Here is a 14,847-nt window from a genome sequence, read left to right on the forward strand (position 1 = left end):
AAGGAAGGAAGGAGACACCATAATTGATATGAGCTTCATTTGAGCAGATGACAGGGTCAGGTTGATTAGAAAGAAAATTTAATCTTCAGTTACATTAATAGGAGCAGAGTGTCCAGAATAACGGAGGTGATCATTTGGCTGCACTAGGGGCTGATCATACCATTCTTTGCAGCGTTGTGGTTGGTTCTGGGTCTTTAGGTAATCTGCATCTCCACCGATTAGAGTGGGCTTATTAGCAATGACGGGGTTGGAAAGTCAATCTGAAACTGGATCCTTAGAGAAATGTCTGAAGGCATCAGAGCTGTTTCACTGAGGGAACAGACTCTGGGGACCTGGGGACTGTCTGCGGATTTCTGGAGGACTGTCATGGGGCATGCAGAATGGGTTTCATTGGCCCTGAGGCCAGAGTCAGGATCACGTGGTATTCTGTGCATCTATTATTGCATTAAAAAAAAAGCGGCCATGTGCGGAGGCTGGTGCTTATAATCCCAGCACTTTGGGAGGCCAAGTTGGGTGGATCACGAGGTCAGGAGTTCAAGACCAGCGTGGCCAAGATGGTGAAACCCCATCTCTACTAAAAATACAAATATCAGCCAGGCATGGTAGCAGGTGCCTACAATCCCAGCTACTTGGGAGACTGAGGCGGGACAATCTCTTGAACCCAGGCGGCAGAGGTTGCAGTGAGCTGATATTGTACCAACGCACTCTATCCTGGGCAACAAGAGTGACATTCTGTCAAAAAAAAAATCTTACTAGTGTAAAATAACAATGTAACAATAATGTATCATTATGTCTTCCAGTTCTGTGGGTTGACCAGGCTCCCTGCTGGGAGGCTCTAACTTGGGTCTCACCCCTGGCTGCAGTGGGGTGTCTGCCAGGGCTGCTGTCACCTGGGGGCTCCCCTGGGATGCCCTCCAGGCTCATCACTCAATGCTGTGGCTGAGGCTGGCAGTCAGCTGAGGGCTGCACTGGGGCTGTTGAGGACAGGCCCACACGTGGTCTCTCCATGAGGCTTGGGCTTCTCCCGGATGGCGGCAGGGCTCCAAGAGGGAGCAAGTGCTCCGAGATGCCCAGGCAGAGGCTGCTCAGCATCCTCTGATCCAGCTCGGAGTCCCAGAAAGTCACTGCTGCCATTTTCCACTGGCCAAGCAAGGCCCTACAGCCAGCCTGGATCCACGCAGGAGGAAGTTTTGATGGGAGAGGAGCACGCACTGCCAATGCCAGCCTTCGGCAAGGCCAACCACCAAACAAGGAGATGACAGTTGCAGGGAGACCTGCAGGAGGGGCACCCTTCTCCTTGTTTATTTCCTGGCATTGGCAAAGCCTATCAGTGACCAGTCCTGAGGCACTGCAGGGAAGGAGGTTTCAACAAGCCTCAGGCAGACAGGCCCAGCTGCCAACCAGATCCATCTGCTCGGGCCACCATAACAAACTAACGAAGACCAGGGGCTTAAACAACAGAAACAGATGACCTCACAGTCCTGGAGGTTGGGAGTTCAACGTCAAGGTGTGTCATAGTCCATCTGCGCTGCTGTAAGGGACACCTGAGGTTGAGTAATTGATAAAGAACAGGTTGATTTGGTTCCCAGTTCTGTAGGCTATACAAGAAGCCTGGAGCCAGTATACATGGTGATACAGAAGCCATGTTGGCCAGGCTGATCTCTAACTCCTGACTTTGGGTGGCTCCCACCCTTGGCCTCCAAAAGTGCTGGGACTCCAGGCGTGAGCCACCGCACCCCACCACCTTAGTTACTTCTCTGAAGGCCCTGTCTCTACCTACAGTCCCGTTCTGAGGTCCGGAGGGCCAGGACTTCTACATGAGGCTTTTGTGGGGACACAAGTCATTCCATAGCATCGAGGGAGTGCATTTCCTCAGGAACAAGGAGAAAGGCCCATGTCACAGAGGTCAGAAGAACTGTCAACCAGGAAAAGTGAGATGTGGACATTGGACCAGAAAAAGTTTCAGAGGGTTCCAGGAGGAGATGGTTGCAGCAGAGACTGGAAGAGTGAGCTGGAGTCAGCTGGCGGAGGGGCAGGAGGGTGAAGGGAGATGGAGAGGGGTCAGGAGCGTTTGGGTGAACAGGAAGAGGAGGAGGCATCCCTGGCGAGGGGCCTGCAGGGACACATACTTGGCGGTGGGATGGCCAAGGTGGAGGCTGTCTCAGGCCAGGAGTCCCAGAAGAGGACCTGAGACAAGGATGACATCAGGGAGGGCTCCCAGAAAACCCAGGAGGGCATGACGGGCAGAAGCCCCTGAAAGGGTGTGAACAACCAATCCTGAGACACCCCCCACACCTGCACAGGCCCATGCCAGGGGTGGAGGGTGGCAGAGGTCACTGGCGGGGCAGGAGAGTGGGCAGCCGAGAGCCCACCTGAGAGTGGGGGAGGGGTGGGAGGCAGGATTGCCCGTGAGCCAAAGCTCCAAACTTTCCATGGGATGTCATTCACAAACACAAAGTCAAAGATAAACTCGTTAAAAGTTTCAAGGCAGAGACCTAAGAGCGTAAACCCCCGGAACGGGGCTTCTGAGCGAGGGGAGGGGTCCTGGGTGAGTGCACTGTTCTCACAGAGAGCAGCTTTGGAGAGACTGCAGTGCCCATCCCCAGGTGCCCTGACGGGGTCAGGGAAGGAGCTGGGGCATTTGCAGGGCTCCCATCGTCCGGCTTGCTTGGGTGGGGGGCTGGGGGAGCAGGGCAGTGTCCTGGGCACACCCTGCTCTGTGCACACAGGGGTGTGGGCTTTCGGGCACAAGGCTGCCCTCAGGCAGGGGAGGCGGGGCTGGCTGTCTAGAGGCTGCACTCTGGGACGGGGCATGCATGAAACAGTTCAGAGCCTTGAGAGCATCTGCCGTGTGGCCACAGGAAGCCCCAACATGGGGGGACTCTCAGTCCGGGAGGCACCGTCCTCCTCCTGTTTTCATCCTAACCATGGTCAACCCCATCATCAAAGGAATCCTGACCAGTCCAGACTTGAGCCTTCGGCCCCACTCTGCCTCCCAGCCTTGGCCGACCCTGAGAGGAGATCCCCACACCCCCAACCCTGAATCAGCCCTTGTCACCCAGTGCTGCCACTGTCCCGCCAGACCAGGCATGTCCAGTCCCTGGTGTCCCCAGCCTCCCAAGCTAACAGGACTCTCTGCAGCTGCTGTTTAGCTCAGCTTCTTCAGCAGGGGGGTAGGGACAGCCACAAGTCCAGGACCCTTACAGGAAGCCCCGGGAGCCAGTGGGCTTCAGAATTCAGCCTTACAAAGCCATGTGGTGCCTATTCTGTGTATTTCACCACACCTGTAGGGGGCTAGACAGGACCATCCTATTCAAACGAATCCACTGTTCTGCAGCCTAACAATGTCCAAGAAACGATAAATCATCAGGCCAGGTTTTGTCACCAAATGAGTTATTAAAGAAAAACATCAAAAAGATATACTCAAAGTGGTCAGAGCTTTGAGGATAAGGACTGGGACCTGTGACACCCTCTCCAGCCCCGTCCCCAGGGGTCAGTCCTGGATTAAAAGACCCTGGGTGGGCCAAGTTCTGAGCATCCATTTGGTGCTCACAAAAGTCAGGGCCGTGACAGGATGCGGCTTGCAAATGGCTTCAGGCTACAGCTGTCTAGTATAGAAGGCATCAGTGGTCCCTGCCTCCCCTACCCGAGTCCAGGACAAAGGTGCTGCTTTGAAAAGGCCCAGGAGGAATGCAGAGGGAGCCCTTATTCTCTTACTGCCTGTGGGCGTGTATTTGGTAAAACTAAGTGCCTGGCACGGCGCCTTTGCCACCTTTACCGCTGTTTTCATTTGTTCTTCTCCCGTGGAGTTCAACCACCCCCGTGAGAGGTTTGTTTATTGTTGAAGCACAAAGGAGTGGCAGGTGTGACTCAGAGAGAGGCCCAGCCTCACCGCAGGTGGGAAGGGGCCTTCACCTGGGGCTCCTGGGACCCCAGAAAGCCAGGGCTCAGGGAGTAGGCAGCAAACCCACACGTCTCCAGGCTCAGCGGGCTGGGGAGGGGGTTGCAGAGGCCTCAGCATTGGGGTGTGCCCGTGGCCCGTCCCTGCAGGGTGATGCTGGGTGAGGTGCTCCCCCGGCTCTGAGCTTTGGTGTCCTCATCTATAAAAAAGGAGAATAAGAATAAGAGGAACAATACATATCATCCTCCTTGGGTTGCTCCAGGGTCAAGAGACGACACAGAAATGGGAAGAACCGTGCAGCAGACTCAGACTCCAGGGCTCCGGGACAGACGGCTCTTCACCACCATCACCTCCACGGACAGGCCAGTCAGCTTGGGGCCTGGGAGGAACACAGGACGTGGGACACTTCTGCTCCGCTAGGGAATGTTAAGCAGCTCTTGAAAGTGGGGGTTCTTCACAGAAAGCCTTCTCCGCTGCCCTTGCTAGGGCTGTCAGAGAAAATAAGGGATGCCCAGTTAAACTTTAGTTTGAGGGCAATGAGTAATCTATAGAATAAGTATTTCTTAATATTGCATGGGATGTATTTATACCAGAAATGTAGACATTGTTTATCTGAAATTGACACACAGCTGGGTACCCCGGATTTTTATCTGCTAACTCTGGCCCACCCATTGTCCAGTCGGGAACTCAGGGGCCCGTGGGGTCCACCTTCCAGCTACCACAATCCCTGCACTGAGAGGGGTCTTGATCCTGGGGGGAGTGGGCAGGCAACAGTGTCCCAGACCCCCATCCTGCCCCATGTCTGGCTAAATCAGAATTCAAAGATCGAGAACAGAGTTGCGGGTGAGACTGTCTTGGGGCTGGGTTGGCCACTTTAGCTAGGGGTCCCCAGGCAAGTGGCTCAACCTCTCTGGGCCTTGGTTTCCTCATCTGCTTAAAGGAGGAGGTGCTGACCTCACTACCGTGCTGTCAGGATGAGCAGTGGCACAGGGCTGTCCTCAGGACCTGGAACTCACGGATGAGCACACCGGGTTCATCTGGGGACCCAATGGGAGGACCCAATGGAAACCATTGATGTGATGACATCATCTTCTTGTAGGATCCTTGTGAGGATGAGTGAGTCACCTGTGCGTAATTCCTGGATAGCAGTTTTGAGTTGTCACCCCCAGGCAAAGGGTGACGTGTGTCATTCATCGCTCATACACCAGCTACCAGCTTCAGGCACTGGGCAGCTCCAATGCCTGGTCACTGCTTTTGACCGGCCCTTTCCCTGGCAGTTAATTTTGGAGGGCGGCCGGCAGCCTGTTGCCGACAAACCCTGATGGGAATAAATCAGCGTAGGGAAGATGATGGAGCCTGGGGAAGGTAGGCTTTCCATTCAGATGGAAAATCATCTCCCACCCTCCACTCCAGCGCCCTGCCTCTGCCCCTTGGCCCCTCCACAGGATCATGCTCAGGGAAGGGAGGGCACAGCCCCACCCTCTGTGGGGGCTACCTGCCCCGACACACCTGCGTGGCCCACCAGCAAGCAGCACAGTGCCTGCCTGAGGCCCACAGAAGTTTCAGGAGCTCAGGAAAATGTTCGAATTTCTTAGAAGTCAGAAGAATAAAATGAACTTTTAGTTTTAGTATGTTTAATTGTAATGTGATGTTTTCTGTTTCAGTGTATAATGTGAATATGCACATCTTTCCAAGCTGCTCCACTGTGATAGACCAGACCTGAGCTCCCTGTGGGCAGGGACATCGGCCCCTCCCTGTGGAACCCCCAGCCAGGGCTCTGCATGCTGCAGAAGGGCACTGCATGCGTGAATGAGGGGCCTAAAGCCACTCTATCAATAGACCGCCTTCTTGCTGACGTGGCATGTGGGGGAACCACTGCCCTGAGCAGCTGGCGGAGCTGTGGCCATTCTGTGAACACAAGTCCATCTGAATCCCTCTCGCCCTCACGACGGAACTGGGAACCCAGGGATGAGCCTGGCATTGTCTCCAATGTTCCCTGACCTGCTTCCCCTGAGACTGTGACACCTTCAGGAGCAGTTGGTGGCATCCTCTCCTCCCGCCCCCTGTGCCTGGACTGGGGCATAAACTGAAGCACCTACATCCATCTTTCCCGTTTCCAGACGGGGCTCCACATCCTTCCAAATCCACGAAGTCTTGCTGGAAACTACAAGTCCCGCAAGGGACATTCTGAAAACCCGACCTTTCGTTGCTGTTGTTGTTGAGATGGAGTTTTGCTGTGTCGCCCAGGCTGGAGTGCGGTGGTGCAATCTCAGCTCACTGCAACCTTCACCTCCTGGGTTCAAGTAATTCTTCTGCCTCAGCCTCCCAGGTAGCTGGGATTACAGGTGCTTGCCACCACGCATGGCTAATTTTTATATTTTTTTAGTAGAGACGGGGTTTCACCATATTGACCAGGCTGGTCTTAAACTCCTGACCTCAGGGGATCTGCCCGCCTTGGCCTCCCAAAGTGCTGGGATTACGGGCGTGCCTGGCCTGAAAACCTGGTCTTTAGAGGAGGAGCCTGAGGTCAGGGAGGCAAAGCAACTTGCCGCCAAGCTCAATGATTTTACGCTCTGCTCACAAAATAAAGCTAATCATATTAATAGCACAGCTTCACATCGGTATAATTCTGAGTCACCCACGAGGCCTTTGCATGGTACACATGCATGTGAGTGGCCTGCGCCAGCGAGGGTCTGGGGGCCAGGTGTGCGGGTCGTAGAGTGGAGGCTGGAGTGTCCCCGCCATGATGCTGTTCTCTGAGTTGCATCACTGTTCACTTTGTGCCTCATTGTCTGTGCCTGGAAGGTGGGGCCTGGTGCACGAAGCGCCCGGTGTATGGATGGATGAGGCTGAAATCCATGTCTGGCCAGGTGGGGCCAGAGCAGAGGTGTCCTGGAGGCTCCTTCACCTCTGGGTGTCCCTGGAGCATGGGTCCTCATCCTGCTGCTGCTGAACCATGAAATCCCCTCCCACAAGCCTCCGTTTCTCTTTCTGGGTGCAGTGATGGAATGCACTTTGCCAGATATCCTTAAGGACCCCGGAGAGCGCTTGGCCCAGGCCCGGCCTGTCAGGCAGCCTGGGGAGCCCTGTTCTTTCCCCTTCTCTCGATTTTTCCTGTTCATTCAAGCCCCTGCTCTTCCTGGATGCCTCCCTCTCTGCCTCTCTTGGCTCAGGAAGAGTTTCTAGAGAGATGGAGAAAAAGTCTGTGCCCAGTAGGAGGTCCCAACAACCCTAGGGAGAGTCTTGTGCTTACGAACAAAAGGGCATCCCTGGGCACCCTGTATCTGAGTCAGTGATGGTCCCGATGGTGAAAGTTGGGAGAAGGAGAGAGGAATCCCTGAGGGCTTCCTGAAGGAGGCAGCCTTCTCAGTTTTGGAGTGGGAGGGAAAAGAGTGGTCATAGGATAAGGAGTCCAAGAGTCCACATGAAGTTGGAATGGTCTCCAAAACTCTGGCCAGCACATTTAAAACCATCTTTGCCAAGACTGGATGCCCAGGGACTGTCACACATTTCTGTGAAGATAAATGTTTATGAGTGATTTGCCCAAGGCCTGTCTGGTAGCTCAGCCCCTAAGGTCTGAGCTGTGCTGGGGGGTGCTCCCCATAAACCCACGTGCACAACCAGCAACCACAACCCAAGCCCAGGCAACTCATCAGGAAAATTCTCCAGTCACCACCAGGCTCTGGCCAGGCAAGAGCCCAGAGGCTCATGCCAGCGAAATGGATGTGTCTAGAGACCAGAGATTCGGACCACTTGCACACTGGCATGGAGCCGGCCCAAGCGGGAATTAAGTGGATGCATAATTTGTCATCTGCCGTGAGTGGAGGCAGCTGTCTGAGACCCCCACAAAACATGATGAGAGTTGGGAATCGGGGAGCATCTCCCAGCCAGGAGCCCAAAATCCAATTTCCATCTTGTCCTAAGGACAAAAAGCTGTCTGTAAACAGCCACACCGAATTGTCAGATCCAATTAACCATGGCCCGGGGGCCTTGCCAAGAGCAAGGGAAAGCCAGGCTTCTGAGGGTCCAGCAGCCTCAGTTCTGGGCAGCAGAGACAGGACCAGTCCCCAGAGGTGGACGCCCCACCCTGCCTCTGCCCCACCAGCCCACAGCCCCCTGCCTCCATGAACTTCTGCATGCATCACATCCCTGCCTGCACACCGCTCCTTCCGTCCTGTCTCCCAGACAGGCCTCCGTGTGCCACAGGGCCCCAGTCCACCTGACACTCCTTCTCCTCCACCTGCAAAAGGCCTCAGTTTTCCCCCCTCCTGGGCCCTGCCGCTCTCCCCGGTCACTGCCTCTCCTCTCTCCCTCACTACCCCGGGGCTTGTTCAGAAGAGCAGCCCACCTTTGTGGCCTTTCTCTCCCGCATCCGTCCTGGCTGTCTGCCCCTCTGACTCTGGACCCTGAGCTGGCCCAGTGCCCCCAGTCCCTGCATGTTGAAGGCACTCCTGTTCTTCAACATGGTTCTTGGCTGCACAGGGTAATACCCAACCCCAACCGCCCCCCAGGCTCCTGGACTTCTCCCAAAGCTGCTCTGCAGCCTCTGCGGCCCTGCGAGGGTGAAGTGGCTTCTCTGGGCTCTTCCTGGCTCCTTGCCCTGTGACTTTGAAGTCCCTCTCCATTATGGCTTCATGCCCCTCCAAGCTTCTTTAGTGCTAGCTTCACCCCAAATACCCCCGCCAAACTCAGAAAGCTCCCGGGGCCCACTAGAGGACCCCTCCACGAGGCATTGCTGGAAAGCCCGTCTTTCCCAAAGTCATCCCACAGGACACAGCCCTGGGTGAAGTTAATCACTGTGACACACATGTGCATGCACACACACATGCATGCATGTATGCATGAGTATGCACATACATGTTCATGGTCAAATGTGAGGGGAAACTGTCTCTTGGAGATTCAATGGTGCATTAGCAGATTAAAGACTCTGAGAAGTCTGGGAATTAAATACAACTGTTTAACTTGGCTTAACCCAGAATTTTTTCAAACGCAGATATCTTTTTGATGGCACATCTATTAGCACCTTGAGAATAAGTGTTCTATGGGACCGCAGTTTGGAAAATTACTTTACCGCTGGGATCTGGACTTAGGAAATCAAGGCTACAAGTGAGAGAAAACAGCAGATGCTCACATTGTGCACGTTTTGTGCTAGGCGCTTTTCAACATGCTTTACCTATAAGAAGCCTATTAATCTTCACATCCACCCCAAAAGGTAGGTGCTGTCATTATTCCCTCTTTCTTGTTGAGGAAGCTAAACCACAGATTGCTCAGGTAACATAGGAAGCCAAGTGTATCAGACAGCTTGGGCTAGGAGATGCTGTAGTAACAAACATCCCCATACCCAGTGGCTGATAGCAATCCATGCCTACCTCTCACTCAAGCTGCCTATCTGCCATCTTCACTACAGTGTCCAGGTGAATTGGGCAGCCACTGGGTGGGGTACTGCCCAGACGAGGAGCCTTGCAGAGAACCTCACCCTTCCCAAGAGACACACATCACTTCCAGTGGCTTTTCATTGTCCAAAGTCAGTCACATCTCTACTCCTGAGTTCAATGGTGAGGAGTTATAGTTGGGCAGTGAACTTATGCAAATGGTCATGTGAGCATTTGAGCCCTGGTTGTCTGACTGCAGCCCCTGCTCACATCCAGCATGCTCCACAACGCTGGCTCTTAGGTGAAGGACTCTGGTCCTCATGGTGGAAGAATCCCAGTGAGTGACTCTGTGGCCCCCCATTCCCTGTGCAGGGCTCTGTCACATGGTCCACACCATTGCCCCCTCTTTGAATGTCCTCACCCATCCCTCCCACCAGCTGAAATCACAAGCACCTGCTCAGGTCAATGCGAACACAGTCCCTTCTACAAAGCACTACTCAGTTCTCCCATTGGAGGAACCCACTTCCTACCCTGAACTTCTGCATCGGTCTGCTTGGAGTTTCCTTTGTGCTCTGGCCATTGGTGGTCTAATTTAAACCCTGCCCCCTCTCCTTCCTTAGCCATCGGCTGTGATTCCTAGGTGACAAGGCTCTATCGAGTCCATCTGACTGCCCTGTGGTCCTTCCTACTGCAGTGAGGAATCCATATGACTATGAGAGTCTAGGAGCATGGTCACAGCTTTGCAAGACCAGGGGTAGCTCGTCGTGGGTTCAATGGGCCCACATACGTTGCAAAATAAGTAATTACTGGGCACCTGTATGCATAGCTACCTTTAAGGAACATACAACCTAGTTGAAGTAACTAAAATATCTAGAAAGTGTTCATCAACTTAGTAGAAGAAACAGGACTATGGGGCTTATAAGGACCGAGGCAAGCCAAGGGTCTGGGGAGACCAGGGAGGTGTGCCAGGCTGGAGCTGGAGCTGCAAGTCAGGGCCAGTTGCAAAAGGTGGACAGGAGAAGAAGGGGCTTCCCAGGACAGGAAGCCACTTGGCTTTAAACCACATAAAGGCAGTGGCAGTAACAGCAACTATGTTGTTAAAACTTGACCTGGGTGAGGGAGTCTATCCCTGCCTTGCTCCTGATCTAAGGGGAAAAGAATTCAGTCTTTCACCATTAAGTATGTCAGCTGCAGGCTTTTCATAAATCCCCTTCATGGGGTTAAGGAAGTCCCCTAATTCCTAATTTGCTAAGAGTATTTTTTTTTCAATCAGGAATGGATGTTGGGTTTTGTCCAATGCCTCTCTGTATCTATTGAGATGATCATGTGGTTTTTCTTTTGTAGCCTGCTAACATGTTGAGTTACATTGACTGATTTTTGAATGCTAAACCAACCTTGCATTCTTGGGATAAAACCCACTTGGCCATGATGTATCATCTTCTTTACATATTACTGGATTCAACTTGATCACATTTTGTTAGAAAATGTTTACATCTGTGTTAATGAGAGCTATTGGTCCCTAATTATCTTTTCTTGTAATGTCTTTGTCTGCTTTTGGTATCAGGGTAATATTAGTCTCATAGGACAAGTTGACATGTATTCTCTCCTCTCTTATTTCCTAGCAGTGTTTGTGTACAGTTGGTATTATTTTTATTGAAGTGTTTGGTACAATCCAAACATTGTTGAAACCATCTGGGCCTGCAGTTTTCTTTGTGGGAAGGTGTTTTACCACAAATCCAATTTCTTTAACACTTATAGTGCTATTCCAGCTACCAATTTCTTCTTGATTAAGCTTTGATAGTCTGTATTTTTTAAAGATTTTGTTCATATCATCTAGGTGTCAAAAGTATTGTAAAGTTGTTCATAACATTCCCATATTATCCTTTCAATATCTGTAGGATCTATAGTGATATCACCTATTTCATTCCTAAAACTGGTGATTTATTTCTTCTCCTCTGTCCTATCAGTCTGCTAGAGATTTATTAATTTTATTCATTTTATCAAATAACTGGCTTTGGTTTTATTGATTTTCTTTGTTGTTCTTCTGTTCTCTATTTCACTGACTTCTGATTTGCTCTTTATTTATCTTCTCCTGTCTACTTTATGTTTAATTTGCCCTTCTTTTGCTAGTTTCCTGAGGTGAAATCTAAGATTATTGATCAGATACCTTCTTATTTTCTAGTCTATGCATGTAGTGTTATGCATTTCCCTCTAAGCACTGTTTAAGCAACATTCCACCAGTTTTAACATGTTGTGTTTTTATTTTCATTCAGTTAAAAATATCTTCAATTTTCCATTTTGATTTTTTCTTTAGCCCATGGGTTCTTCAGAAGTATATTAATTGGTTTCCAACAATTTTGAGATTTTCTTTTGAGATATAATTCTGTTATTGATTTCTGACTTAATTACATTGTGATCGGAGAACATATTTTGTATGATTCGTATCATTTTGAAGTTAGTAATACTTGTTTTTATAACACAGAATATGGTCTATTGTCATTGTTCAGTACACACTTGAAAAGAATGTACATTCTTCTGGTGGTGGTAGCATGTGTATAAATGTCAATCAGGTCACATTGGTGATAGCGTTGTTCAAGTCTTCTATTTCTTTACTGGTTTTGGGCTTACTTGTTCTATTAATTATTGAGAAAGGCGTGAAATCTCAGACCATTATTGTGGAGTTTCTATTTCTCCATGTAGTTCTATCAGTTTTATTTATTTTCACTTTATTTATTTTAAGTTCTGTTGTTATGCACATATGCATTTAAGATTGTTCTGTTTTCTTATCGAATTGATCTCTTAGTCATTATGAAATGATTCATTATCATGATTCATCTTTTCATCTCTGATAACATGCTTTCCTCTGAAATTTACCTTGACGTTGTTTTCAAAACTGATTAAAAATACCCTAGCAACCTATGATAACTTTATGCCACTTTCCTGGGCATTCCAATGGTACCAGCTCCCTCTCCATCCAGGCACCCCTAAGAGAATGACCTTAGGGTTCCCTTAGACTCCTTTTCACTTGCTTGGAGGAGATGGAGACAGGGCAGAGAATGCCAGTGTGCTCCCATGAGGCCAAGGGTCTCCCAGCTGGAGCATTTGTCTGGCCCTCTGCTCTTCTGAGCTGTTTGGGGTGGTTGGGATGGGGGTGCAGGTACCTGTTTGGCTACTTTTTGGCGAGAGTTGCAGAGATGTGTTCCCTGGAGTTGGGGTGCACAGAGTGGTGTACATGAACCTGGTTATGGTACCTACAAGAAGAAGGGACAGCTGGACAATGCTCTGCAGGGCTGGGCAGCACCAAGGGCAGGGCAAAGGGTGGGGTCCATGATATCCAACTTTGCCATTTCCTGATGCCCCTGAAAAGGCTGATTTTGAGATGAAAGGAACTTAGGTGGATCTGGGGCAGGAGCCAGGCTTTCCTTTTGTCCCTGTGAAGCCCAACACCTATGTTTCTTGGTGGAAATGGGGCAGAGGCCCCTTTCCCATTTGCCAGGCCCTGACTGTGGGGCACGAGAGTCTGAGAGAACATCACTCAGTTCCATTCATCCCACAGGCTCAGAGCCACTGCCTGATGCCACAGTCGAGAGCACCAGGCACTAAGAGTTAGTCATAGGGCCCCTGGCCAACAGCAGACAGTGCAGGGAATCCAGGTGGCTGGTGTCTGCATGGTATAGGGTGGCACATGGGAGGGCCCCTTGTGCTGGACACTGAAGGATGAGTGAGGTCACCAGGCAGAGGGTGGAGGAAGCAGCACATGTCTGAGGGAAGGGCTGCAAGATGGGTCTAGGAGTAGTGAAGGCTTTGGGATGTCACATGTAACCAGGGTGGCCCTCGCCTCTCTTAGCCACGCCTACATTGTCCAAATTGGCGTCACTCAGCACATAGCACTCATGTCACCTCCTCCTCTCCCTGCCCTTGGCAGACATCACTAGTTGATTGTGACATTATTCCCATAGACCCCAGTGTGTGCAATTGGACACCTATTGAACACTGCTAGACTGAACCCCTCCCATCACAGCTGGTTGTGAAATTAATCTTCACCTGATATTACAGCGATGGAAAGTTAGAGACAGATGTGAAGGTTTTCCCTGGCTGTTTTACCTCCCGGAGCTAGCTCTGGCCCCAGACCTCACCAAGCCCAGATCCAAAGGGCTGATCTGATACTGCATATCTATACCAACTCCTGGAAAAAATAATCAAGATGCAAGAACTGAGGGAGAGGCAGAGGGGAGGAAAAGAGCAAGGAGAGAGAGGGAAGGAGATGGAGGAGAGGAGGGTTGGAGAGAGAAGAGTGAGGAGCCCCACAGATGCCTTTGGATACCCCCTACTTGACACTCAGGAAAACCCAGCAGCAGCTCTCATGAGGTGGTGGAGAGGAGATCAGCTCTGTTGTGCTGGGGACATGAATTAGGCCCTGCAGCCTCCCCCTCCAGGCCTGCCTTCCCACGGCAAGCACTCTGCAGTTCACCAAGAGAAGTCTTTATTTGTGTTGGTCTTTTTGAGAAAAGCAAAAACTGAAAATGCTCCCTGCATCTGACCTTTGGACACGTGACCCGAGGAAATGCTTTATTTATATGTCTAGATGTATACCTGTGTCCACATACGTGTTCCACAGCGCACACATGTGCACACACCACAGAAGCGGGCACAACACACACCCCAACACACACCCACATGCACATTCCTCCTCCTCTGATCTGCTGTCCACGACTGCAACCCTGTATCAGCTCACGGCAATCTCATTTCCTACTGAAATTGAAGGGATGTCCCTGCCCATGGTTGACTTAGGCTAAGCCAGGATTTATGTTGGAAGGAACAGAGGCATGCAGGATGCAGGCATTTTCAGAACCGCACATACCAAAAGGGCCAGTGGAAGGGTGGGAGCAGACGGTACTCACCAGCCATTCTGCCGACTCACACCCATGTTTCCAGCAGGCATTGACAGGGTGTGAGTCTTCCTCCGTGAACGGGAAGCTGAGGTAAAGAGTGGTGGGAAGTCTCCTGAATGTGGGGTTGGGGTCTGGGATGGCCCCTTGGTCACCCTATGGTGAGCAGTGCTTCCCCCACTGCTGTGTGCACACTGGTCAAAGGGGAGAACAGTGGCTCCCTTGTGGGATGGTGGGCTCCCTGACTTAGGAACCCGGGGTGTGAGGGGCGCTACCATCATACCGTCCATGTCTCTGCTCCAGTTGAGCCCAGAGACGCCAGTGGCTGCCTAGAGCACCCTTGCCTGCCCTCATTACCTGCTCCCAGGGAGGCCAGGCACGCCTGTGCCTTCAGCACCACCCCTTCGCGGACAGCTCCACTCAGCCTTCTGCTGAGAAGAGCCCACCTGCCGGCTTGCTGGCAGCGCAGGCACCTCCCGCTCAGCATGGCAGAACCAACTCCAGACCTCTGCCCATCCTCATGTCTCCCTCCTGCAGCCCCCCATCTCCCTAAAGGGCACCCCCACCTGCCAGATGCTGCAGCCATGAGACGTCATGGGCACTTCCCTCCCAACCCCTCTGGCTGCCCCTTCAAGCCTTCGGAGTGTGTGGAAGCTGGGGACTGGATGGTGACGAGCATGAGCGG

The 14,847-nt window shown here is 51.6% G+C and overlaps 1 protein-coding gene across 5 annotated transcripts in view; it reads left to right on the forward strand.

The window, feature by feature from the left end:
- The window catches only part of LRPAP1 (LDL receptor related protein associated protein 1), a 768,843-nt gene that overhangs the window by 445,276 nt on the left and 308,720 nt on the right, over nucleotides 1-14,847 (forward strand). The window lies entirely within an intron of this gene.

This window comes from Macaca thibetana, chromosome 5 (assembly GCF_024542745.1).
Source record: "Macaca thibetana thibetana isolate TM-01 chromosome 5, ASM2454274v1, whole genome shotgun sequence".
Classification (NCBI taxonomy): Eukaryota; Metazoa; Chordata; class Mammalia; order Primates; family Cercopithecidae; genus Macaca; species Macaca thibetana.